General features: G+C 33.9%; 1 protein-coding gene across 3 annotated transcripts in view; it reads right to left on the bottom strand.

Moving 5' to 3' along the window:
- LOC100376985 (uncharacterized) overlaps window positions 1-20,905 on the bottom strand; it is a 109,877-nt gene extending 88,972 nt beyond the window's left edge. For all 3 annotated transcript variants that reach the window (XM_085500418.1, XM_085500421.1, XM_085500423.1), the window contains exons 1-2: window positions 20,815-20,905; window positions 15,379-15,463 (exon numbers count right to left, since the gene is read on the bottom strand). The gene's annotated coding sequence lies outside the window, so the exon portion shown is untranslated. The remainder of the gene's footprint in view (window positions 1-15,378; window positions 15,464-20,814) is intronic.
- Window positions 20,906-27,803: the final 6,898 nt, after the last annotated feature.

Below are 27,803 nucleotides of genomic sequence, written 5' to 3'. Positions count from 1 at the left end.
ACAAATCGCTATTTTCACAGCACTAGTTTGAGAGAGACGATAAAAGTTAGCACTTAAAACAACAAGTCATTGAAAATGACACAGTCTCCGTTAAATTTGTGAAAGCAGTTGATATGTATAAACATTTTTAATATCAAACACTTACTAACCTCCCCATAACTCATACAAAATGCAATAAATAATTTAATGTCAACTAATTTCTGAATTTGTTCCTTTTCATGAGAAATGTACGCAAGGCACAATATTATTAATCTCCAGTACGACAAATAATGATAATAGAATGCAACTGAGTTTACGCGTCAATCAACTCACAGATGCATGTTATTCTTACTATAGTGATTACATAAATAAACGAACTGTAAATATATTGTATTAGAATCACAAGGGTTAGGTTATAAAAGCCTTGTTATCATTAGTAGATCAGTATTATACTTGACATACTTCATATGTGGCAAACTCTACAGGAGACGCATTACAGAGCAAATACAACACTACACCAAACCTTTTTGACGCACAGCACATGAACTGGTAAGCGGTAGGAGAATAGTTGCCAAGTTCACTGTCTGGTCCAATCACATTACACAAAGCACTGACATGTATTTAATCATGCGCATGGTAAACACATTCTCAACAGGTGGTTCATCATACCAGGTGGTTGTCTGTGCATCTCCATGATTACAATGAATGTCCATTACTTATGGGATATGAATTTGAAAATTATTTCAGCACGTCCTCACTGCTGGCTATCCCATAATATCACCTAAAAGTTATAACCCCTTGACCTTTGACTCATGAGCACTGAGGTCACCTTTTACAAAATAAACATGCACAACTATTTTTTTTTTTCATTTCTCAAAAATTTGGAATAAGACTTATATTCATTTGGCATAAAATTAATAAAGAAATTATACAAAAATATTAGGGATAAAATTTAATGGCATTCCAAGGGTTACACTTACAACTAAGCAAAACTTTTTTTTGTATAATTTCTTTATAAATTTTGTGCATCGATTCCATTTCCTGCAGCTCTTAATCAATTTTAATTGAATGACAAAAGTTTACCTCGATGTTCGAAGGTTAAAAATGCTGAATTGTTATTCCTTCAAACTTCATTGTTGTCTGACAAAGACAACTTTTGAAGAGTAAACCAGTAAGATATGGATGGTATAATGCTGGCATTTTTTTTTATTTGTACATGTAATTCAATGCTACCATGGTGCACTACAGGCATCCCAACAGCTGTAGAGCAAAGGCTAATTCCTGTACTACTTCTCCATACCATTGATGTAACCTTTGACCTTACAGTGTACACAGCATTCATGTACAAAGCTGTACAACACTTGATTCAGTGTCAGATGAATTATATCACTTTATTCGTCAAAATTCAGACATAACGATAACTACCTAACAACAGCTAACTAATATGCAACTAATATAAATAATTAATTTTCACTGATATTTAATTATACCATTTTTATATTTTATCATATTTGTGAAGCTTTCAGTGAAACATTAAGTAAGTTTACATTGTGGATTTTACTAAGCAGCGAAAATAGAAAACTAAAAATAAGTAATTGCACAGTAACATGTATACACCATACATTATTGCACAGTAACATGTATACACCACACATTATTGCACAGTAACATGTATACACCACACATTATTGCACAGTAACATGTATACACCACACAATATTGCACAGTAACATGTTTACACTACACATTATTGCACAGTAACATGTATACACCACACATTATTGCACAGTAACATGTATACACCACACATTATTGCACAGTAACATGTATACACCACACATTATTGCACAGTAACATGTATACACCACACATTATTGCACAGTAACATGTATACACCACACATTATTGCACAGTAACATGTATACACCACACATTATTGCACAGTAACATGTATACACCACACATTATTGCACAGTAACACATACACCACATGTTATTGCAGTGACACTTATACACCACATGTAGCAAAGTAACACATATACACCACACATTATTGCACAGTAACACCACATGTTATTGAACAATAACATGTATACACCACATGTAGTATCAAAGTAACACATATACATCACATGTTTAGGCAAAGTAACATTTACATCAAATGTTATTGAACAGTAACACATATACACCACATGTTATAGCACAGTAACACATATACACCACATGTATCAAAGTAACACATATACACCACCCGATATTGAACAGTAACATGTAAACACCACATGTTATTGCAGTGACACTTATACACCACATGTAGCAAAGTAACACATATACACCACACATTATTACACAGTAACACATACACCCCATGTTATTGAACAGTAACACGTATACACAACATGTAGTATCAAAGTAACACATATACACTATGGTACATGTTATTGAACGGTAACACGTAAACACCACATAACGCATATACACATGTTGTAGCACAGTGACACATATACACCACACATTATTGCACAGTAACATGTATACACCACACATTATTGCACAGTAACATGTACACACCACACATTATTGCACAGTAACATGTATACACCACACATTATTGCACAGTAACATGTATACACCACACATTATTGCACAGTAACATGTATACACCACACAATATTGCACAGTAACATGTATACACCACACAATATTGCACAGTAACATGTATACACCACACATTATTGCACAGTAACATGTATACACCACACAATATTGCACAGTAACATGTTTACAGACTGAGGGATGATTCAGTGAAAATAAAATCCAGCAAATATATCTTTTTTCCTAATTTCACATTCAACTCATTAATCAAAGAAAGCTTAGAAAGAACTTTCGTATTAAAGACACATTAAAAATAATTCAAAATTACTTGTACTTGAGACATTGATAGAATAGCTGAAAACTAATTATGTAAATCAGGTAACTGATATGAACAGATTTGAGTGTAAAACTAAAACGACCTGCGTAATGTAATATCTATGTACCAAGTTTCATTGAAATGGGATTAGAAAAAAAAAACAAAAAAACTATGAATTATTATTAGAGAATTAATACGAACAAATTTCAACCCAAAATTAATCGGGCCTGTCTATTGATCTAGAGCATTTATGTACCAAATTTTATTCAAATGTGATGAACAGTAATTGAGATATCAGAGTTATTTATTTTAATTAGGTGATTAATAAGCATAAATATTTACCAAAAACTAATTGGGTCTCTGCATAGTCCTAGGTTCATTGAAATGTGATGATGAATACTCTATAACAGTTTCATTAAAATCCAATTAGTGGTTCTTTATATATCAGTGGAACATTCATAGAAAAAATTAACTAATTATGCAAATTAGGTAAATAATATCCACAATTATTTACCCTAAAACTAATCAGGTCTCTGCATAGTCCTAGAGGATTTATGTAGCAAGTCTCATTGAAATATGATAATCAGTACTTGAGTTATCAGGTGAAAAGCTGAAAATTAACTAATTATGCTAATAAGGTGATTAATATGCACAAAAATTTACCCCAAAACTAATCAGATCTCTGCACAGTCCTTAAGTAATCATGTACCAAGTTTCATTGAAATGTGATGATTACTACTTAAAATATCAAAAGCTGAAAATTAATTAATTATGCAAATTAGGTAATTAATATGTACTGATATTACCCTAAAAACTACAAGGTCTGTGCAGTGTCCTATGATATCTATGTACCAAGTTTTATTGAAATGTGATGACAAGTACTTGAGATATCAGTGAAAAAGCCAAAAATTGATTAATCATTATGCACAGATTTTTACCCAAAACTAATCAAATCTGCGCATTAGTTCAGAGCATGTATGCACCAAGTTTCATCAACAATCAATGTATGGTTCTTGAGATATCAGTGGAACAGACAGACAGATAGACAGACAGACAGACAGACAGACAGACAGACAGACAGACAGACAGACAGACAGACAGACAGACAGACACAGACAGACAGACAGACAGACAGACAGACAGACACACACACACAGACAGACAGACAGACAGACGCACAAACTGCAAAGACTCCTTTTTTGTGCTTCACACACGGGAGTCAAAAAGTGAAAATAAACTCCATACTACCCAGAATGTCAGCAAAAACAAATTCCAGTTAAAATAAAGAATTTTACAGTAACACCTAACAACATATTATTGCACAGAAATTCATATACACCACACGTTATTGCAGGGTAAAACCACATAATTGCAGGGTACCGTAACACATCAATCTGATTAAAATCAGATGTAGTGTACGGGCTTTAATTATTTTGGCTATAAACTTGTTTTAATTTTTTTTTTGTATTACTTTTGTTATTAATGCCCTTTTATTTTATTATTTTACTTTGATTTTGATTTTGATTTTGTGATTTTTTTTAATTCCGCCCTACTTACATCTGACCCGATGCCTATGTAACGAGATTTCAACAAGACCCACTATCGACGATTTTAGTCAACGAATCACAGACCTCCTTCTATAGCGCACATGATGACGTCACCAGGCAGAGTCTGGTGGCAAACACACTCAAATAAAATGGCGGATTATACCGACGTTAGCGACTGAGAAAAACATGGCTTTTCGGTAAGTTTATCATTGTCAAATGCAACGAAAGTCATTTTTATGTTAATATTGTGGCTCGAATGGTTTGACTTTAGATTGTTATTTTGCATAGTTATTCTGAGAGTGACGATTTTGTTTCCACCGGTTCGACCGAACACCAGTGTCTTTTTCCAGTCACCTGCCCTGGAGACGGGTGATGTTTTGTTGAAGATCGGGCCAACATCGTCTACGGTATTGAAGCCGTAGCTGTAAATATTCATCAAATTGTATCAACATTTTGTACATTATACAATAACTCTTTATTAAAGTAATTGAGCTGATTTGGACTGGAATAAAATATTTTTTATTTGGAACACATCGCAATTGATCAGGAAATATTTTTTTGCTCCAATTTTCTGCGTCGATGCCGTGGGCCGGTAACCGTTATACAATTTAAAATCAGTTTGCATTGTTTACTATAGCTGTTTACAGTGTTCTAATCATTACGATTTACTTATTTTTTTGCTTCTATTCTAGATAATTATGCTCAGTGATGTAAAATTGAAGCGATGACTGAATGAACGAACCTTGGCTGGCGAAGATGTATCTGGAAGCGTACACATTTGTTGGAAGTCAAAAAAATATTCAATGTAATAACAAAAATTGCAAATAAAAATATACTAGCAATTTTCTATTAATGGTTTATTCAAGTGGGCAAAATATAATGTACAGAAAGATTGCTCGTATACACTGAAAAGTAAGCAACCGACAGCCTGTATAAAAGGGGGGCTGTGATTGGCTGTTACTTACGCGAGATTTGAACGGGACTTACATAGGCATCGGATCAGATGTAGGTAGGGCGGAATTAAAAAAAATCACAAAATCAAAATCAAAGTAAAATAATAAAATAAAAGGGCATTAATAACAAAAGTAATAAAAAATAAAATTAAAATAAGTTTATAGCCAAAATAATTAAAGCCCGTACACTACATCAGATTTTAATCAGATTGGGTAACACATATATATACCCGAGAAAAGGTCAGTGAGTTTGTATTACCATTATATTTATGACATGCCAGATTTGTTAAATGTTCTTTTCAATTTTTGAGAATGGCAGGGTATAATAATGTACACAAATGTCACATATGAACATGTGGCATCATGCTACAAATAATACTATAAACAGTGACCCTATTAATATTCACAGCACACTAAAAATCACTAAAATAACTTTAAAAAAATTTTTTTCCTAGATTGGACAGTGTTAAACAAAAATTAAACAAATATTTATTTTTATTTTTTCTGGACAGGAAAAAATATTGATCAATAAAACTGGTCCAATGCATCAGAAAAAGATAAAATTAAATTTTTAAATTTAGCAAACATTAGCAATAGATTTTCCAATATAAATTTGGAGTGTGCCTATGGTAATTAGCTATTCATGTGCAAAGAAATTACCAACAAATTTTAAAATTGAGAAAGTTGCTGGGATCGTTATACTGCCATTCAAGTCTCTCTCTCTCTATAAATGTAGGGGATGAAAATTATTTTAGATTATGTGCTGCATATTTATCAGTGATCTTAATTTATTTTTAATATCATTATGCATTAACTTACAAATTATAATTGAGACAAATGTTGAACTACATCTTTAATTAGCAGGTAGCATCTTCAATATTTGAAGGAACAAATTAGAATGAAATAATATTTGCTCTGTTAGAACTGCATATACTAGTAAACCAAAAATCTCATTTGTACACCGACTTATTTTGAACCATGGAAACAATTATGTAATTTATGTAAGCGAATACAATACTTTGATTTATTTGGTTCATGCACATTTCCACTGCATGCATAAACCTCAAGGCAGGCTTTGCCTTTTGAAAATGGCTTGGAAGTGAATAATAGCTCTTCTAAAAGCACTGCTGTGAGTTGTGGGAGTGATTTTAATGTGTTGAAAAATTATTTTGCACATTCAGGCCAGTTTTAATAGGAAAGGTTCATTAAGTATGACAACCCACCCCCACCCCCACCCCCACCCCAGTACTTTATGTGGGGTATGTTCTATAAAAGTAATAATTTTTAATATTATTTATACAACCTGTACCTTAATTCTGGATATATTTTTTTTCTCATAGAAACAAAAACCGAGAATTTACCGTTGACAGTGAATTTGAACCTTCAGAAACACCAGGATGTCTGACCTTTAGGGGTCATCTACAATACATATTTGAAGAGAGTAAAATATTTCATTTCATGAAGTACCACGAGTTATTCCATATCTGATGCATGAATGATCCATCAACAGTATAGTACACTTGAACTTGTCAGGAATGCAAGGACCTCAAGATGTCCACCCTGACCACATGCCGGTGAGAGAATTTCAGAGTCACAATTCCTACATGGCATGGCTGTTGTTGCTAAATATTTCCTGGATAAGTGCAATGAACTACTGCAGAGCTAAGCCCACGGATGATATGTACAAGCAAAACTATGAACAGAAGCTGTTAGGAGTCTGAGTACTTCGCAATGACTGATCCACATGTATTAACCTTTTCACCACTAGACATTCTCGCCAAAAACTTTCTGCACTTTTTTTATATTCTTCAATATTTCTGGAAATAAACCCTGATTTTGAAGTCAACAGACACAATTTGAGTCAATTTTCAGTTTTCACTCAAAATAATTTGATTATTTTTGTCTCAATCTTCTGAAGAAAAATGCAAACTATAAATGGAACTATTTTGTGAATTTGTGATGAAAAGAGGGAACTTGTGGTGAAAATGTCAAACGTAATTGTGATACCCAGTCATGAATACAATATTGTTTTTTTCAGATCAAAAGCATCGACATTGAATATAATAATAATAATTTTATTAATTGTATAATGGCCTCCGGCCCATTACAATCATGCAAATTAATTATTGACAAGAAATAAATTTACATTACAAAATATGTATGAAAATATAGATGAAGAGTGTGTCAATAGATAATATAAGCCCTATATAATAATGTGATGGGGATATTAATATATACATACAAGCTTATTAGGTTATTCTCATTTGATCTTTGATTAAAAAACACTTATAAATAAATAGAGCCAAAGAGTTAATGATTTGGCTTTTAGAGGAACTTAATAGTTGTACTAGAGTATTCAAATTTGGGGGTTGTGTCTCATTTGGAAGATACTTTTTCCTGATTGTGTCCCATGCAGTGCATTTTAGTAAAAAATGATATTCATCACCAATTTCTTGCAGGCACAAATGACAAATACGGCTCTCCCTAGGGATATTATTATGTCTGCCTCTTTCTATTTCTAAGGGATGGCACGCACATCTTAATCTTGCTATTGCTCTGCGCAATTTTAATTGTGGCAATGTCACATAGTTTTCAATCCCAAAATTTGTTTTGTATTGCCTATAATACTGTGTTTTTTCACCAGAACAAACGTCTATATACCAATCTGTAATTCCAGTATCTTTGACCCTTTCACAAACTTTATACAAGAACATATCAGAGTCCCCCACCCCTTGATTAAACCAGACATAACCAAATCCATATTTAAATAGCAGTTCTTTAATTTCTGTGGCCCATGACCTTTGTCCTTTTTCGTCCAGTGAAAGTAGCATCCGGTAAGCTTTCTGGGGTAATCTGTTTTCATCCATGCTAGTAATTTTTAACCAATATTTCACACATCGTTTAACATGGTAACAAAATAAGGGTAGCCTCCCACAATCCCCTAATACTGTACAAGTTGGAGCATTTTTACCTACACCGAGGTATTGCCTTGAATTTGTGATGAAAAGAGGGAACTTGTGGTGAAAATGTCAAACGTAATTGTGATACCCAGTCATGAATACAATATTGTTTTTTTTCAGATCAAAAGCATCGACATTGAATATAATAACAAGGCAAAGAACATATGTCAACCATTGTGTGTTGTATTTGTATGAAACCCTCAGACACGGAGTACCGAGTATTTGACAAAAGACAGTAGCATGCATGGACGGAAACTAATCCACTCGTCACCAGCGAGGTCTTCAAACTATCAATCGGATCTCTTTGATCCAAACAATCGTACATTGTCAAGAAACACTGAATAGAAGTTAATGGAAGTCCATTTAATCTTGCAAAAAAATGCAAATAAATTGCAGAACATGGAATCAAATAGACTTTCATTCTATGCAGCATAATATGCTGAAAATTAAATTCCAACAGAGAATTAAAATATATTAAAAAGACCAAAACAAGTGTGAACTATTGAAGCCCTGATAAATTGGTAAATTAGGATCACTTCTGAGCACTGTTGTAATTGGATATTAAACTCGTTTTCGCCTCGATGCTAACACTGTAAACCAATCAGGTTGAAAATTTACAAACTGATGGAATCTAATCTGGATCTCATAGAATGCATTTTTTATCACAGGATAAATCAAACCTGCAAACAGAAACTTGACAAAAAAAAACCCAAGATGAAGAAATTCTTAGAAAAAGTCGCTACTTCATGCTCCCCGCCAGGCATAGTTTCATTTCCCCCTTTTTACGAATGAAAAGACGTCCACGATACTACCAAGGCATGGAGTAGATGAGATTACAATTGTGGAACAATAATTCAACATGAAGGTGGAAGCCAATATAAAAGAATGTCAAAATTTCATCATAATACCATGTTAGTTCTCATTGGTCCATCCATACCACGTGCATCCCTGTTATCCGACAATTACTGGACAGTTTCTGAGGTCAATGCACAAACAGACGAAGTAGATTCTGTTTGAATCAACAATATAAAAGGTACGAATCTTGAATAAACAAATCCACCATAACACTTCGATGTTAACAAATCCTGATCATTTTCATTTGGAACACTACTTAGCTTACTTTTCACACGTATTTTGAATCACAGTCAAATTAAAATAGCAGAAACGACTTAACCTGACCTGAGAAATCATGTCTAGCATTTTAAGATGTAACATACATGTACAAGATAATCTATGACACACTATTAAATAGAAACATAAACTCTATTCTGCGTTTTTATTTCCTCCATGTTACGAAACGTACACCTGTGGAACGAGTCACTACATGGACATCCCATGCAGTCAGTCTTTATTTCCACCTCAATAAAAATGGTTTTACTACTGTGTAGCCATTAACGACTTGTAATTATATAGGGACCAATGATTAAAGACCTGTCAAATAATAATTGACAACACAATGACATAGTACATGTACAACGAACTACAACTTCAATAACAAGGATATTGTAAGTTAACACGGCAATTTTTTTATTCATTGCTTTTCACCTACAGATTTCCTAGTCTTTTTCACATTTGTAATGGGTGATTTACCGTTCAACAGTGAGATCTCGCGAGATGCATGAAAGATGGGCGTCGAACGTCTGCCGCAAAAATCAAACGATTTGATTTTGAACTCGAATTTCTTTATTTCATAGCTCACATCGACCGGCCAATCTTCGACAGAGGAATATTGCTTTTGAATACCCTAACTTAATCGAAATTGTCTATCATCAAATGTGTACAGCACATTATTAAGCATGGAAATGCCCCCAAAATATTATCGCGTTTGTCGAATCCCACGCGATGTTTGACGCCACTACGACGCTATGACCTTTGTTTGTCCTGTTTTTACGCTCGATTTCATGCATAATGCGTGATTTTCGCTGTGAACGGAAAATGGTTTATTGTATATTTAAAAAAAATTTCATCCTCAACATACATACACAACTTCACTTCAATGTCATCACTATGCAGATTATTTGGCACTACAAGTAATGACTTGCATATAATGATGGTATCTTGTTACAACACAGCAGAGACATACTTGCCCTCCAATGACCTATAGCATGCCCAAAATACCCCATAGATAAGATTTCCTCATATTTTCTTCTTTATCCCGATTACAGAGTAATGTTTGCTACAAATGCATATGCTTACAGTGTACATGTGTTCAGGCCATGACCTCCTAGAGATGTATACTAATTTTTTTGTCTTGCCTGAGAAAAGCTCAGCTGCATATGATCTCTTGAATGAAATAATCAATAAATTCGTTATATGCTGCCAGTTAAAATCAATCGTTTGAATATAAAGTTACATCGCACTATCATCAGTGGGATATATATTACAATGACGAGCTTGGAACTACAATTTTGGTTTCACCTCAATTAACCCGGATGGAGCACGAAAAAGAACTCGCTTCTGTACCAGATTAGATTTATTATGATACTACTGTTTGCACAATCATAATATTTGGTGTTAGACTAAATTAGGAGCAATTCAAAATACCCTTTTCTAATTGGCTAAGCAACAATTAGCATCTAACCAATCAGGAAGCAGCTGCACGACTAATAAAATACCATTACATACATTATTGCATAAATAAATTGTCACACCAATTATAGTAGTTCATTACTGATATAATGAGAAAGAATATAATGCACAAAACAAACACATTAATGATTTATCAGTCAATAATTATATAGTAGTTCAGAAACGAGCATGTCAGGTTCGCACAATTACATTCAGTGTGGCGAACAAAGTTGACTAGAAGTAAATAAGACAAGCTACCTGTCGGCTGAGATAGAAAAGATCATCATGAAATGAACAATTCTGAGAAAGGTCTACCTGTAGTACCTATATGTATAATATCAAAGCATTCAGGCTTGTAGCTTTCAACAAGTCGAAAAAGTAAAAAGATGACACAGACAATCACTCATATGATAAGCACCGCTCGACTAAGTCAACAGCGGAGCTAAAATAACAGACACACTAATTAAAACCGATCAAAACAAAATTCTGTGTCAGCCAGAAACTCTCAAACACCTTTCCAGTTCTATCTTCACAGAACTGCTTAAAACAAACACCTCAGTAAATTGAAACTATTCTAAGTGTAGGTGTGTACAGGTTTCACCATGGTATAATTTAAATAATAAATTGTATCAGGAGTAGATAACAAACACATTCTTTTCTTTTTTTTGAATAATCCAATATTAATGACTAGCTGAAGGAGATAAGTAGCACAAAGTAACTTTGCATCCCTGGATTGCCACACATTCATGGCGCGCTAGAAAATGTATACAGAGAATTCATCAGTCTCTTGTTAATTACACTGAATGGTGTTTACCGAGAGACAACAGATGACCCGCTGATGAGCTCTGCAATATGCATGAGGAAACCTTCTCTCCATCACGTACATAAACTTCTGTGTCACCAGCTAGCATTGATCATGTGAAACCCTGCAGGCAAATTGATATCCTTCTTTTGCTGTGTGTTGGCACTACAAGATGTGTCTATATACACATATACACATCTGATATCACGTCTTATAATCCATTCACCATTCCGGTTATAATACATTTTTTTTTTAATATTCACTTAATTATCTTGTAATTTAAAATATTATACAAGAAATAAATCCCTACAGTGAATAAGAGTACCTCTGGTAAAATAGAATTCAAGAGGATATGCCACACCCCTTGCCCCTCTCCCTGTACCCTCTCCCAGTACCCCCTCCATCAAAATCAAGACAATTTTTCTACAATTTACTATTAGCTATTTTAAAATCAGAAAACATAATTCTTGACTCGTTTCTTGACTATTGAATATATCATTTTGTATATATTCTGAAAGTAATAGCAGGAGTCGACTTTCTTGTTTTCATCGATTTATCGTTATTACATTTTCTCAAAGTATCAGGAGTAACAGCAGCTGATCACCTGACTTTCACTTGCTTGAATAGAAGTGCATTTGAACCAAAAATTGCACATGTTGTATGGTGAATCATCAAAATACGACTTATTTTCCCCATATAAAAATAATGCTAATAATACTACTACTGTAAAATCGGTATTAGAAGCCGCAGTTTTCCATTAAAATGACAATACAACAGAGGGGATGCAACTTCTATTAGAACGTCTCGCGGTGCACACATGAGAAATTATGATTTTTTTGGTTCTCAATTGTACAAAAAGAATGGGTGCGACTTCTATTAAGATGCGGCTTTTAATAAACATTTTATAGTAATGATAATAAGCTAATATGATATTGAAGATAAGTAGAGCAAGCATATACTTTCTGAAAGTAGTATCAGCAGTATTTTGGTGCAAATCTGACCACTTCCATCTTTTTTTTTTCTACAGTCTGATCTTCCAATCTATCAGTTTAATACATACTACATACTTGTAATCCCAAATGAAATGTCGCAAGAATCTGGGAAAGTTTTTAAGCAAAACATTTGTGTTCATTAAGTTGTGTACAAACAATAGCGTAATAAGTAATAATAGCGTAAGGCTCAATTCTGCTTTGGTGAAAAACGATTCTCAAAAACCGAGCAACTTGGTTGATTTGGTGAACGCTCAAGTAGGATATAAAAATTATCAGTAAACTTATAACAAGTACCTTTTCGTAGGCGGCAAAGCAAAGTGATCAAGACACTGTATTTGACATTTCATATATATAAAGTGGGGTTAATGCAGTAATTCACTCCATTTCTATTTAAAATCGTGACCTAAGGTCACAAAAGGAAATGCATCATGCAGATGACAATCAGTATTGGACCATGTGACGATAAACACAAAGTGGCAAAAATCTGACATTTAAAATGTGTTTTCATTTATCTCAGATCTACAAATACTTCAGATACTGTCAAAGCTCAATTACTTCAGATGACCAAGCAAAGCTATCAGCATTCATACTACATAGTGCTGGTGATTGTCCATCGTTGGTCGTCCTGCAACAGTCAACTTTGGCTTCAAGCAACTTCCTGAAAACACCATGCCTCAACACCTGAAGGACAGTGTTGAAAACCACTAGTCCGATTGCTTTCATATTACATGTACTTTGGTAATATGATATCTTCAATATTTTTAGTTTTATGATTTTTGGTAAAAACTGCTATTTATTATCAACTTATTCTTAAAAACAATGACAAGTTTTGAAAAATGTTTTCATGCACAATAAAGATATACAATGAATATCTTTGAACAGATTTATCCCAAGTCCAGAATATTCTGAGTCGTGTCAGTACTAATTGGAGCATTATACTCTAAAATACTTTATTATCACATAGAAAAAATTTTTGCTGAAGGAATGTTTCATTGAAAATATAATACAGCGAATATACATTTTTCCTATATCTTACATTCATTTCGTCAAAAATCAGTGAAAATAAAATCCATACAAACACATAAAAAAGTCTTTTCAGCAAAAATTAATTCCAGCTAAAATAAAGTTTTTTACAGAATATAAAGCGTCATCGACATAAATATTGTGTATCAACTCTAATTAAGTTTCTTTACCTGCAACCTCTGAAGAATTCAAATTGTATGGCATAAAAACAAAACTCTAAAACTATACAATGATGGAGGTGCACATTATTTTTACCTGGTGGCTGAACTAGTGGGGCCGACCAACTTATGAAGTTCTTACCTTGTACCATAATACAATTGAAGGATTTTATAGATTTAGAATTTTATTATGAATCTAATGTGTTCGAAAAAACAAGCAATAGTCCAATTTGAGGACAGCGCTGTGTTCAGCCAAACTGTTCTATCAATAAGAATTATGGGTATTTTTCAAAGCTAGAGCAAAAAGATTCAACTTTGCCCCGAAAAATACTCATAATTCTTTATGATAGAACAGTTTCGCTGGAAGTGACACTGTTTTCAAAACATCCTATTGAATCTAATGGCCCCAGCCCTTTGTAACACATCCTGGACTTTGTGACAGTATTGTCTTATATAACAGTAATAATAATTGTTGCCAAGTTACACTTTTTGTTTTTTACTTTTAAGACAACTGCTTTTATTTTGAAGGGGAAATATTGGAGGAATTAATGAATCTCCCCACTCAAATTACCAGGATGTGTGACCTTCAGGCGTTCATGCTTATGAAGCCCACTGTATTTAATATAACCACACATACGTTGCAAGCTAAAAACATTGCTAACCCACCAAGACCTGACCCTGACCAAACACTTGATTGGACACCAAGAGTGTTAGTTATTAATGTACTTGGGTTTGTAAGCTTGAACACAGTAAGGAATGCATACAATTTATTTAAACAATGCACAACAAATATCAACAGTATATTGACATATATGGCCACACACAAACGTATATTAGTTTTATTTGCTACACAAATTTTTACATTGGCTGTTCTTTGTAAGACAAACAATTTGTGTGTATACGAGTGTGTGTCTAATCAATGTTGTGACGACTTCCATTTAACTTTACACTGAGTTACGGCCCTCACTATTTTTATTAATATTTAATCAAATTTAAGTAAAGTTTGCATAGCTTAGGGTTAGTAAAGGGGTAAGGTATAACTGTACCATACATACCCCTTTACTAATCATAGGCGTCGCAAACATTTCTATGTTAAGTCGCAGGATGTATGCTTTTTCCACTTTGTTGCATTTTTATCTAATTAAAGTTAAAATGCAATTCTATATAGATAACGCAACAAAATTAAAAGTTAATACAAATATATTAAAAGTTAATCCAACGTGTGTCATCACAACATAGGTAAGATGTGTATGTGTGCGATTATAAAACATTTTTCGTATAAAGAAACTTAGAACAGGAATGGAAAAAAATTACAGCGTAATGTACTTTGTGCGAATCATAAACACTGACATTTTAAACAATGCATTCAAAAATATGCTGAGTTAGAAAAAGAAGAAAGAAAAGATACAGAAAAGACAGAAATTCTCAGCTTTCTAAGTCTTGAAAAAAAAGAAAGACAAAAAAATATAGAGAATGTACAGGTACCTTAAGTCAACCTGCTCTGCAAATTCTTCGTCAAGAGGTTTCAAGGCAAGACGAAATTTCTCAAAATTCCTTCCAAAACGCTTGTCTGAAGTATGGAAAAAATATTGGGAAAAAAAAAACAAGAAAAAAATTCAGCGATCCTGTTTCTAAGAAAAACAAAGAAACTACTTGATATATACCTGAAGACAAATTTATGTGGGTGGAAATTTAGCAAAAAACTGGCATTTTTGCTGATTATCTAAATAGGGAGTAGGGCTATACAAAATTCAGAAAAGTCACTGAGACTCCCTAACTGAATGAAAAAAACTGAAAAGAGCAGTGCTAAAAAATATCACAATTTTAACTAATTTGTGATAATTTGTTTCAAGAAATTAAAGCAGTTTACTATAGGCAAATTAATATAGATAAAATTTCTTTCAAAAAACTTTGTGAAAACTACAAAAAGTAAGACAAAATACTGGTAAACCCTTTAGCTTCCAAAATCTTTGATTTGATGATGGTCACCATTCACAATCTTAGCCCAAAATTCCCTATACTGTTGTACCGCAATACAAAAGCATAACACACAAGTTTGGTGGTACATTTGAATCACTCTAACAATCAAATACTCAGAATGTGCAAAACAGTCCTTGGAATGCCCACATTTTAATAGTACATTTGGAGCATTTTTCAATAATTTTTTTAATTTTGAACAAAATAGACTATTTGCCATTATCTATATAATATTGATGGGGTCTTTGGGTTTTTACATATGGTGGTTTCTGCGCATGCGCCAACCAAGCGCCGGTTTATGAAATAAATTATCGTCAGCAGTCCCTGACTGCTCAACCTTATTCTCTGTCTATCGCTTCTTTGACTTAGGGACGACGTCAAAAAATCGATGTCGGATAAAAAACTTAATTCCTTTAGTTTTTTTCCAAACCCCCCTACCCCCCACTGAAACTTAATTGATAAATATTGGTCATGGCGTCAGACTACATTCACCATTAAATACAAATTGATAATCGGACAGTAGTATTGCATAGCAGTTGGTTGTCGGGTGGGTGTAAAAAGAGTTCACAAATGCACCTCATTTGACGCACAGATTTACACTCAAACCAAACCATTTTTCTGTTGTTTTTTTCCCTTTTCGGTTATTTCTGTCCATGATTGGATAGAACTACAAATACTCCAAGATTTTTTTGACTTCATTAAAAAATAAAATTGTTTTTGTAGGATGGAAACTTTTTGAGGTCAAACGCCCCCCCACCCCCACCCCCACACTAAAGGAAATAAGTTTTTTATCCGACATCGATCTTTTGACGTCGTCTCTTAGCCTAGTTTTGACAGTTCATTTAACTAGATAATATAGGTTTACTGAAAGGTGACAAAAGTTAACATTACAAGAGTTAAAAATTCCAGTTAACCAAAGACAACTTTACACGGCTGGTACAGATTGAATGACGGTATCATAAACCAGCGCTTAGCGGTGTTCATTCCGAAGTGTACACAGATATCACAAGCACTGTGTAAGCTGGAATGCTTTTATCTAGCTCTGCGGTAATATTGTAAAGGTTAGCTAACAGACTTTGAACCTCTGATAATAAATATTTTATCAATTTATTCAGCTATCAGATATTTATACCCATCACCCAAATACAAAGCAGATACTAAATAACCTGTGACTGTTTTTCTTAAATCAATCTACTTAATTTTGCTTTGAATTCCGCAATAGTAATTATTACCTAGTCTGTAGAGTAACGGGCCTTGCCTTCTGAAAATTGACAGGGAGCTAAAAATGGCTCACCAGAACAGTCACGTGAATGATTAAGCGAGCTGTGCTATTCAAATTTCAACAAAATAATATTAATTAGTGGCGATTGATTTGGATGCGTGATAAGCGAGTTGAGTAATCACTTGCATTTGAAAGATCTGTAAATGTATTAATTAATTATTCACTGATATTTTATTTTTTTAAATTAAATTAATTTAAATCCATGTGAACATGTAATACAACAATTAGAACTTAGTTTCACTGCCAAATTTGTGTACTTAAAAACATGTGAAATTGCTCAAAACATCAAATTAGTGAAATTAAATGCTAGTGAAAAAAAAAAATTGTTCTATAGTGTGCAAATTTTTTTTTTTTGAAAGGAAAATTAGCTTTGGGGATTAACTATTAACCTGAAAAATATAAACACGTAATGTAATGTAATGTTTGCTTGGTTTTGTTTTTAAATAAAAAAAAAACACTAAGGCCACACCTTTTTGAAACCAAGCCAAACTTGCATGCTATAAGCTTGTAACATTAACAGATGTTTCTCAAACCGAGATGATTCACATGTGGACCAGCATTTGAATAATATATGTAATAATAAAAACAAAATGTGTGACTAGCATTATGCAGGTATATACTGCGATATAGTATCAACAGTTTAACAGTCCAATCTAGTAGTAAATCACAACACATAAAATGTCAACTACTTTTATGTTGATATCAAATCAGGAAATAGGAAGGTGTGATTTTTACAAGCGAGAAAAATAACTTTGAATGCATTTTCACAAGTACTTCTGCTGAACATTTAAAGTGTGATGTCATCTCTGGGGAGACTAGTCAGACCACTTTGTAATCTCAGTGGTATTAAATAAAAGACTGACTGCCACGATGAGCTCCACAGATAGTCATTGGAATGTTTTTCGGCTTGAATCAAATTTGCGGAGCTGGAGACAATATCCTTAAACTCTACTTTCTGCAGCTAAATCCAAAGCATCTTCGGCCATTAGCAAAAGCACATGTACTTGTCAAAAGATGAAAGCTTTCAAATTTAATGTTTTAAAGGCGACACGAGACTTTGCTGAATCCGACTGCCAGTAATGCTGGAATACATTGCACAGTATGAGTGTTTACACTGTAGGCACTTTCACTGACTTTCAAATACACATAACATACAAGAAAAACATGGCCAGCATTTTATTGGTTTTAATAATAAAATAAGACATTGTTTATTTACGGTCACCGTACATTATACAAATAAAAGTATTTTCGTGAATAAACAATTTGAAAAGGTGTTCTTTCAGTTCTGTAGAGCACTGTCTCTCCATCTCTCCATAATGTGATCCGCAATTATAAAAGCAAAAGAATCAATATGCTCGAGATGGAAAGGACTTGCCAAGCTGCAATCAATATACCCTCTCCTTCTATCAAATAAGCAATGCCTTCACCTTTTTAATTCAATCCTGGTATCCGAATATATAAATCAGGAGCTTAGGGGATTATAGGATTATGATCACAGACAACAGAATTTAGAATGCGAGAAACAAAAACACCCTATTTAAATTTATGAATCATCACCTCAATAGAGGTTAACTAAATGCTACGCCCGAGTCACATAACTCATCACAAGACCAAGCATGCGTTCCATTTTCGTTTTTCAAATACCATTGCAATTAACAGGTTGGATAACGGCAATGGAATTACGGTAATGGATTTTAGTTAAGTATAATATATAATTATTTGAAGGAAATATACCTAACCAGAAAATGATAAGGCTTTTCCTAAGTAATTATTTTGTACAGTATTTATCAATATCAATTTCATATGTGATTAGAGCTTTTTTTATTATGTCTTGCAACAAGGTCAGTGTTGAAAAAGAAATTGAGGGGAGGGGTAAATAATATTGTAGATCGCTATGGTCAGAATTTCAGCAGTAATGCTATGAAAAAATAATTGAGTGAGATTCAAACTCTTTCAATGCATTGACTGAATTACATTAATTCCAAATAAGTTCAAGTCCAGGGTAAATATGTTCCATTTAATCTAGAAAGCTCAGTGAAGCTTATATTGGAACATTTCAGATTTTGAAAGCATTTTTTTTTTTTATCATCTGCATTCTGAAGGCTAAAAATAGAAATCATTATTATAATGGAGTAATGCACATAATATGAACCAAATTGAATTTTACATAGTTCAGGTAATATAAAATACAGCGATATATTTCCTGCAAACAATTAAAGCAACCATGTTCAATTGTATAATATGTGTTAAATTAATTTGTCGCTTCACACTTCGACACCCCACTCATGGCATTTTTTACTTTTACAGGCCAGTATTAAAATAGCCTAGAACATTGAACATATAATTTTGTTTCCCAGTCATGACAACTTTTTATAGAAAAATAACTATAATATAAATATCTTGGCATAAATAAAATAAAATTGGGGAGGAGGGGGCATTAATTCACCCACAGCCAAACAGAAAATATGAAAACAGAGACTTGGGTTATTGTTATATTTACCTAATGACATACAACAATTTTTTTGAATAACAGAATTTTTTTTTTTTTAAATGAATATCTGGGACAAATATAGCCAAAACCAATAATTTTTTGCTGTAATTTCAAAATAAATTTGAAAAATAAGTGTAAAATCAAAAGATGGAAAACATATGACTACAATATTTTGTCTCAACCATATGCTTCTCTTACAAAGATTAAAATTGTATTATTATAAGCTGAAATTCACAATGATAATTTATGTATTGAGTTAAAATATATATATATATATACGCTTTGAGCAATTTGAAACCGAAACAAAGTAAAATAGAGTAACAACATTGCATTGTCACTATGGTTTTTATCACTTCAGTATGTTCTGTACTGTGTATGCTTGATAATGATCAAAATGAACTGGAGTGCCAGGATGGGCATATTCCCAGGTTGTCAGTAAACAAGAAAAACTTGATGATGGTGCGTTGTGTGGTGATTTGTCATGACAATTCGTTTGGTCAACCATCTGTTTCTGAAATTTTACCTAACGCCAGATTTAGAAAGGCACAATTGTGAGGGTAGAAGCAGCCATTTTCAGTACATGTCAATAGGGGTCACTATAGAGAGAGAGGGTTCTTTGGTTTGCAGGTCCTTTGCAAGTCTTTAACTCGTGCACAGGAAGTTAGGTTCACATCGTCACAGTGAAATAATAAAGATAAAAACAGACTGACACGTTGACGATTATTGTTCTCAGTTTCAGAATTACTTTACGTGTCGTAGCAGGCACAAGTTGTTTCAGCGGTTCAACCGCTAAGAAGGGTAGGACGAGAAAATAGCATGACGCAAAAAGCATGGCCTCCAAAATGTTTTGAGTTCTGTACTAAAAACACCGATGGAAATTTAAAAATGTGAAGATTTAGAGACTGGTCGGCAAATATTCAAAGAGGATTGGATCGCGTGCAATCCGATCGTATCATGGGGAAGTGCATATGTTACTCCCGGCGACATGCAACTTTTTTAGGACACGATCGCCGCTACAAAACAACATGAGTTACAGACACGCGACATGTGTTGAACGTTATGCGAGAAAAAACTACTCGTAAAGAATGAAAAATGTATAAGAGCGGAGAAAAATTGAAAAAAAATCTATGACGAGATACGAAAAACAAAAAAATCTGGTCCGAATACTCACCAAAATGGAAAAAGGGTGGAGGCCACGCAACAAAAATTGAGGCACGTGAAAAATATGGAATAGGCGAGAAGATCAATATGGCGGATATTGCCTGTTTCAGGGGACGGTACACCGAGACCAAAATGTAGATCTAAAGAACATCAACATTGTAACTTCAGAACATAAGTATTATGCAGATAAATATTCAATAAAATATTGAGTATTTGAATTTTTAACAAACCAAATTAATAAATTCGAATGTGTAAGAGTTTCGAAAATATTTTAGTAAGTTGTTGTTTTTTGCTGTGCAGCCCCCGGTTTCATTCACTTACGCATGCCAACGTCAATGTATTGACTGCCACTACTTCCGGGTTCCGCTTTACACGATGTGATTGGCACAAACAAGTTTTCATGAAATTGAATACTTAAAATCGAAGATCATACGATTTACAAGCCCGACATAAATTCAACCGTGATGAAATTGTATCAATTTAGAAACTGTTTTAAATTGGGTACTGGGATGCCGTGACGAAAACCCCGCGTAAACCGGGGCTGCGTTTTTACTGGAAAAAATGCCCATACAATATAGAATATGGTCGTAGTCCATACGATCCAGGGGTGGCCCATTTATAAATTAAGAGCTTGTATTCAGCATGGGAAATGTATATTAGTAACCCCGGGGACAGTAACCACTGTTATGGCGAGATATCGGATGTCGAATTCACCATTTCGGGGTAAGCCATTTTCGAAGAAGACAGTTAAGGAGTTGACCATTTCAAATCATGGCGGCGACTTGTTTGGTGAAAAAAAAATGCAAGCTAGACACCGAAAAAAATGCATGCAGATGAGGAACCGCAAAACAAATATTGCGCTGGCCACGCTTACCGCTAAAAGAAACTGTGATTTGAATGCAATTTCCTTTCGTACATGCTAACTGTGATTAAAACGCATTTTTGAGGAATTGTTTTTTTAATGTAAATTCTGATTATTGTCATCAAAACCCGTTTGAAATCTGGGGAATAGCTATTCAGCATACTCCAGCCCCTCCCCCAGTTCATATGGGGACCCCTTATAGTGTAATATGAGTATGATGAAAGCGCTAATAAGAAAATGTAGACTTTGCAGGCAAGTGGTATTGTTTTGTTATGTTTTTTGTTCTTTTCCAAGTAAAAAAAGATAAAAATAGCTAATTAGCTAGAATCCCATGGTATTATTCCTTAGGTTGACGTCAGCCAACATGCGTGATAGCATTTTGTATCAATCCGAGCCGCAGGCGAGTGTTGCTGATGCCAAGAAATAATATCGTAGGATAATGTAATTATCATATGCATATTAATTTTCCACAGTACGAACTAGTGAAACAGTTGTTGATATAACACCGAGTATCCCCCACCAGTTTTCACGGCTTAGCTGATTTTTTTGACCTTCCATTTTAAGTTATTGGATTTTTTGGCAAAAGCGCTTTTAACGCTGATACTCTGGAGCTCAGTTTTCATCTGGATACAGAGCATTCCCATCCAAAATCCACTGAGTACGCCACGGGGTGACGGTTCTGCTGGTTCGTGATATTTGCTTCGATTCGTTAGGATTTGTTTCTGATCTGTGCTGCGTTAAATCACAATGTGGTTATACACAAGCTAAGCCAATGAAGTCACGGTGATGGCGAAACAAATAAAAGCGTTTTTTTTTTTTTTTTTTGGTAATCCAGTTGGACTGAACTCAGAAAATTACTGTAGTCAAGTATATAAGCAATGCGACGCACGTCATGGGAAGAGTGCGAGGGCGCTATACCATAAAACGTTGACATATGAAAATGAAACTAACTTTCAATATTGATATTGATTTGGAGAAAAAGTTGACTTTAACAAATACATCACTATATATAGCCTAGAATTTGTAGCTGGGTGAGAATGACGTATTGGTTGGAGGGTGGAAAATCACGTCATTCTGCATATAGCTATCTGAGGTCATTCTCAAAACATTTACTTATGGTGGCGCTCGACCGCATCTTTGAAATAAGTAGCACGTGTGATATGCATTTATTTTGGTGAAAATCCATCAAATTTTATGTTTCGATGCAATCAACTAATTTGAACAAAAAAATAATATCCATAGAGCTAAACAAAAGCCTGTCTAAGCTGAAAAAAAAGAGAAAAAAGACACAGAACAAGAAGATTTCTAAGCAGTAATATCCTTGAACTTCGTCATATCTATAAGCGGCGACGTTGTCTAATGTCAAAATATTTTTAAAATATTGTTCTAAATGAATTGATTATTGTGGTCAATTCGTTTGAAATTTATGGATATTTTTCCTGCTTGTATAAATAAAATGTTTCTGTGTTGGATATAGACAGGGCAAGACATCACACAGTATTGCTTATCCTCTATCTGTATTTATGTTACAGAAAAGACGTATCCTTTCATTTGCACGAGTATTGTTATTCCTGGGGTTCAAGTAACTCTCTAAACAATCAATATGGTATTAGTTTATTTTTTCCGTTACCCTTTTCCTACTGTTATCATACATTTCATTTTTTCCAATGTTACTGAAAATTCATTTTTTCATAAATTTCAATTTTTATGACGTCATGGTTTATATGAACCTATTAATTCTGAATAATTTGCATCATTAATACTCAAGGTGGAAGCCTGCTCATTAAATGAAATTACTCTGAATTTATTCATTTTGCAATAAACTGTACTCCAAGGCAATATAATGATATTGACTTTTAAAAAGTTGGGGTCACCAGCCTAATTTTCAAAAAAATGATGATTGTATTTTAGTGGATAGTTGCCATTTATTATATTAATTGTTTCTATGGCAGAGTTATTGTTCTGAAAAATGTATTTATTCTTTAATCTTGTGTTCTATCGAATTGTTCTAAAAATAGCGATTTTTCCCCAAGTATTTGTCACTAAGGGAAGAACCGGTGAGTGGTCCTAACAACAAGGGAGATAATACTGTCCCTGAGTTGTCCCAAGAACGATGGAGATAATATTATCTCCGAGTGGTCACAAGAAATGAAGGGGTAATATTATCCCGAGTGGCCCCAGCAACAAGGAAGATGATAATATCCCTGAGTGGCCCAAGAACGAAGGAGATAATATTATCTCCGAGTGGTCACAAGAAATGAAGGGGTAATATTATCCCGAGTGGCCCCAGCAACAAGGAAGATGATATTATCCCTGAGTGGCCCAAGAACGAAGGAGATAATATTATCCCTGAATGGTCCCAAGAAAAGAAGAGATAATATTATCCCGAGTCGTCCTAACAAGGAAGATAATATTATCCCTGAGTTGTCCCACGAATTAGAGGGATGATATTATCCCCGAGTGAACCCATAAACAAGGGAGATAATATTATCCTTCAGTGGTCCCAACATCAATAGGGATGTTATTATCCGAATTGTCCCAAGAACGAAGGAAATAATATTATACCTGAGTGGGCCCAATAACCGTACAAGTTATGTGGTGATTTTGAAAATGTTGGTAATTCTAGTCAATTTGCGCTGTTTTGATTATCTGTGCATGTTCTCCCGGTGAAGTAAAATACTAATAATAATTGCATGTTGCTAGAAAACAAAGTTTGCTATTTCATGGTGCCATGATACAATAGTTTCATGATTGTGCATAATAAACCAATGAACATTGCCATGCGATTTATTACTAACGTTTTCAAAAATTATGAGTAGGATTCTTGCGTTGATAAAAAATACCCCAATGAGGAGTTAGCACGTTACTGGGATTAGCTCTTCTGTTCATACATTTTAGTGCCTGTGTTTGCATAAAGCAATTAATTGGCCACTTTAGATGTATTTTTGTCAGAGATATTTAGAAGAAAGTGATGAAGTCACTCGTCACTTCATATTACAAATGAATCTACCTGAATTATTCCGCCATGCATACCCAACACTTAAAACTGAACCATTTGTGGAAAAAAGATTATGAGTACCAGATATTTTAAATTCTACTTAATCAAAATGCTATCTCAATACTATTAGAAAGAAGAACCGGTTGTCGTTTGTTATATTTTCTGTTCTTTAACTTAAAATTATAGTTACAATGATCTTGGAATAATTTTAGAAGTGAAACTTACTCACAGGGTAAAAAAAAAGAGTACGCATCATTTTACCAGTAGACGTCAGACTTTATATCTCAGAAAAACTCGTGTACAAAATTCTTTATCCGACTTATATGTAAATCTGCCATTCCAAACCATCTATAGATATGTTTTGAAATAGTCTCGCACTTTCATTTCATTCAATGCATCCTGTCAACAAATCGATACAAATTTTGTTCTGCGTCGACAAGGGTTACTATGGCTTCTTTCACAAATGAAATACTAGTAGGGTATGCTGTAAAAGCCCAAGAATTGCTATTACATGACATGCGTCACGTGCGTACAAATAGTATACGTTTCTATGTTTTCCTATTATTATTTTTTATAAATTCGCATTTTGAAATTGTGGCAGTGGGTCACCAACTCAAGAGTTCTATAATCACGAACTTATGAATATTCATGATCTAAATTTGAATATCGTTCGAAGCCAACGATTGCCATCGAGTTGTAGGTAGATTACGATACTCGTAGTTAGCTACTATTAAAATATATCACAGTATCTATCTTTTACGTATACACTGTAGTTTTATGTTATTTGGCTGCTCACAAAATCTAGATAACACGTACAAGTAATAAAGTTGAACATCCATTTTACAATTGTTCCTGCGCTAAAAAGGTTTCGCCATTATTCAAATTTTTCAAAAGGTTTCGTTAAAAATATAAACTAACCGATTGAAACGAACCTTCGAATATAAGTTACGTAATAAATAACAACCAAATCGATGTATTTAAAAAAATTAATTGCTTGCTTCCAAATATATTTTTGTGAAAACCTAAAATGTTCTGACTTATGATCTGCAATACGCTTCCGTGTTTAGTCGTATATTGTCAAGTACTAGTATTTATCGGGAGCATGGTAATTAGAAACAAGATGTCAAAAATTGAGCAAGAATCATTGTGTTTAGTGTTTCCAGGGAGCTGTAATGAGCCATTACAGCTCCCTAGTGTTTCAAAGCTCGTTCAAGTTGTGTCTCGGGTAGTTCTTTGTTTCTGGTCAGATAATATCAAAACTGTCATGTGATCGTCTGTATATAATCCAGAGAACCGCTCTTGATCGTAGTTATGGCCACACTAAAACAAGAATATGATTCAGAAACTGTGCAATTATTGTATATCTCGATAAATCAGCATGCTTCATTGCCGAGGTATGAATATTTACAGCACGCAACTGCACACAGATACACATAAAATACAGGACCGTTTCACGGCTGGGTTATTTATTTACGCCTTCAAACCACCAGAAACACGTTGACATTACAAAAACATGCCCTAGGAAACCAGGATACTGGAAAATGGTGACAGCTTTAATTATGGATGATTACATAAAGAGAGAATGCCTGATGAATCGAGATTGGGATTCCCGAAGCCATAAGATTAAATATGTTATGTTCTGAAAAAAGGAAGCTGAGAGGTAGAAGCAGGGATTCAGTGGGAACTTGTCTACTCGTTACCTGGGGACTCGCATAGTTAATTGATATCGCATGTCGGGTGAATTCTTTTTCTCCAAAACTCCCTCAATGTTTGCATGGATGCTCAACGTCGCCAACTTGATAGAATGTCTATTGGTTTTCACCAATCTAAGTTACTGTAAACATTATTAGGGTGGAAAATCACGTCATTCTGCATATAGCTATCTGAGGTCATTAAGACCCAGTGAATATGTAAAATTGAGCATAGAACACACTATCTAAATGACAAAACCGTGAATTTAAAACCCACTGAATATGCCTGAAATGGTAAATCAGTGAAATTTAAACCCAGTGAAAATTAGTCATTTTACAGTACGCCAACGACATGCATGTTATTGCGCCCTCTACCACGGCCTACTCCTAGTACTTGCTTGAGAACCTGGAAGTAGCGAAATTTGTAATACTAATCGACTAAGTTTGAAATAAAAATAATAACATGAATATTCGGGCCCAGTGCAAACAAAATTAAGCTGAAAAAGTTGTATGGAGATAAAAGTTCAAGGAGAAAGCAACACGATTAATAATTTTTATTGCGAGTATTGTGTCTACGATTAAGAACGACTGGAACAAATATTTCAATATTAATAAACAAAGAAACACAAACGCATCATTTCCAGAGAAAGTAAAAATACTATAGCACATAAGTTTGCTGCAAAGGACTAAATTCTGGAATATTGCTTTAAATAATAATACACTGGAAGGATTATCACAAGTTTGATGAATATGTCTTGCTATCATTTTATCAATTCATTTTTGATGTCATTATGTTCTCTGTTTGCACACTCACCCATGATTTTCAGATAATTTCGAACACTATGTACCGATTGGTTCTATTCAATCACATGACTCATTATATATAGGCACTACTTTTGAATTCGTAGGCAGATTTTACTTAGGGTTCAATACGACAAGTTCTGTGTACTTTGACTTGCGCCCCAATTTATATTTTAACTCTTGTTACAATTCTTTAGTTAATAAACAACCATTGATTGAGGAGTCATAGTTTAAATTCAACGTATAATATGAAGAACCAGAGAATCAAAGTGTTTATTAAATAAACCTTTCTCACTTAGAAAAAAAAAGATGAGCCATTACTCTTGAGGTTAACAAGGCAACCTGAAAATGCAGAAATCTGTAACATCACACACACCATATTTCATATTCATATTTATTGTGAGAATTTGGAAACAGGTTATGCAACCCCGATGTACTGCAACTCATACAGAAGCTGTGATGATATTGTGTTTACTCTGTTAGTAGCTCATTGGCTTATGTGAATAAAAGAAGTATCTCTATGGTCAGGATGAGTAGTAATGTTCAGTGTTCAAGAAAAATAATCTTTTTTTTGTGCTCCTGTTAACGGGTGCACTTCTAATAGAATAAATACGGTATAGAATGCAAAGATTATAATATAATCATAG

This window comes from Saccoglossus kowalevskii, chromosome 6, assembly GCF_978046115.1.
Source record: "Saccoglossus kowalevskii chromosome 6, keSacKowa6.1, whole genome shotgun sequence".
NCBI lineage: Eukaryota > Metazoa > Hemichordata > Enteropneusta > Harrimaniidae > Saccoglossus > Saccoglossus kowalevskii.
The sequence above is the reverse complement of the archived record's forward strand: the minus strand, read 5'-3'. Positions and strand labels throughout refer to the sequence as shown.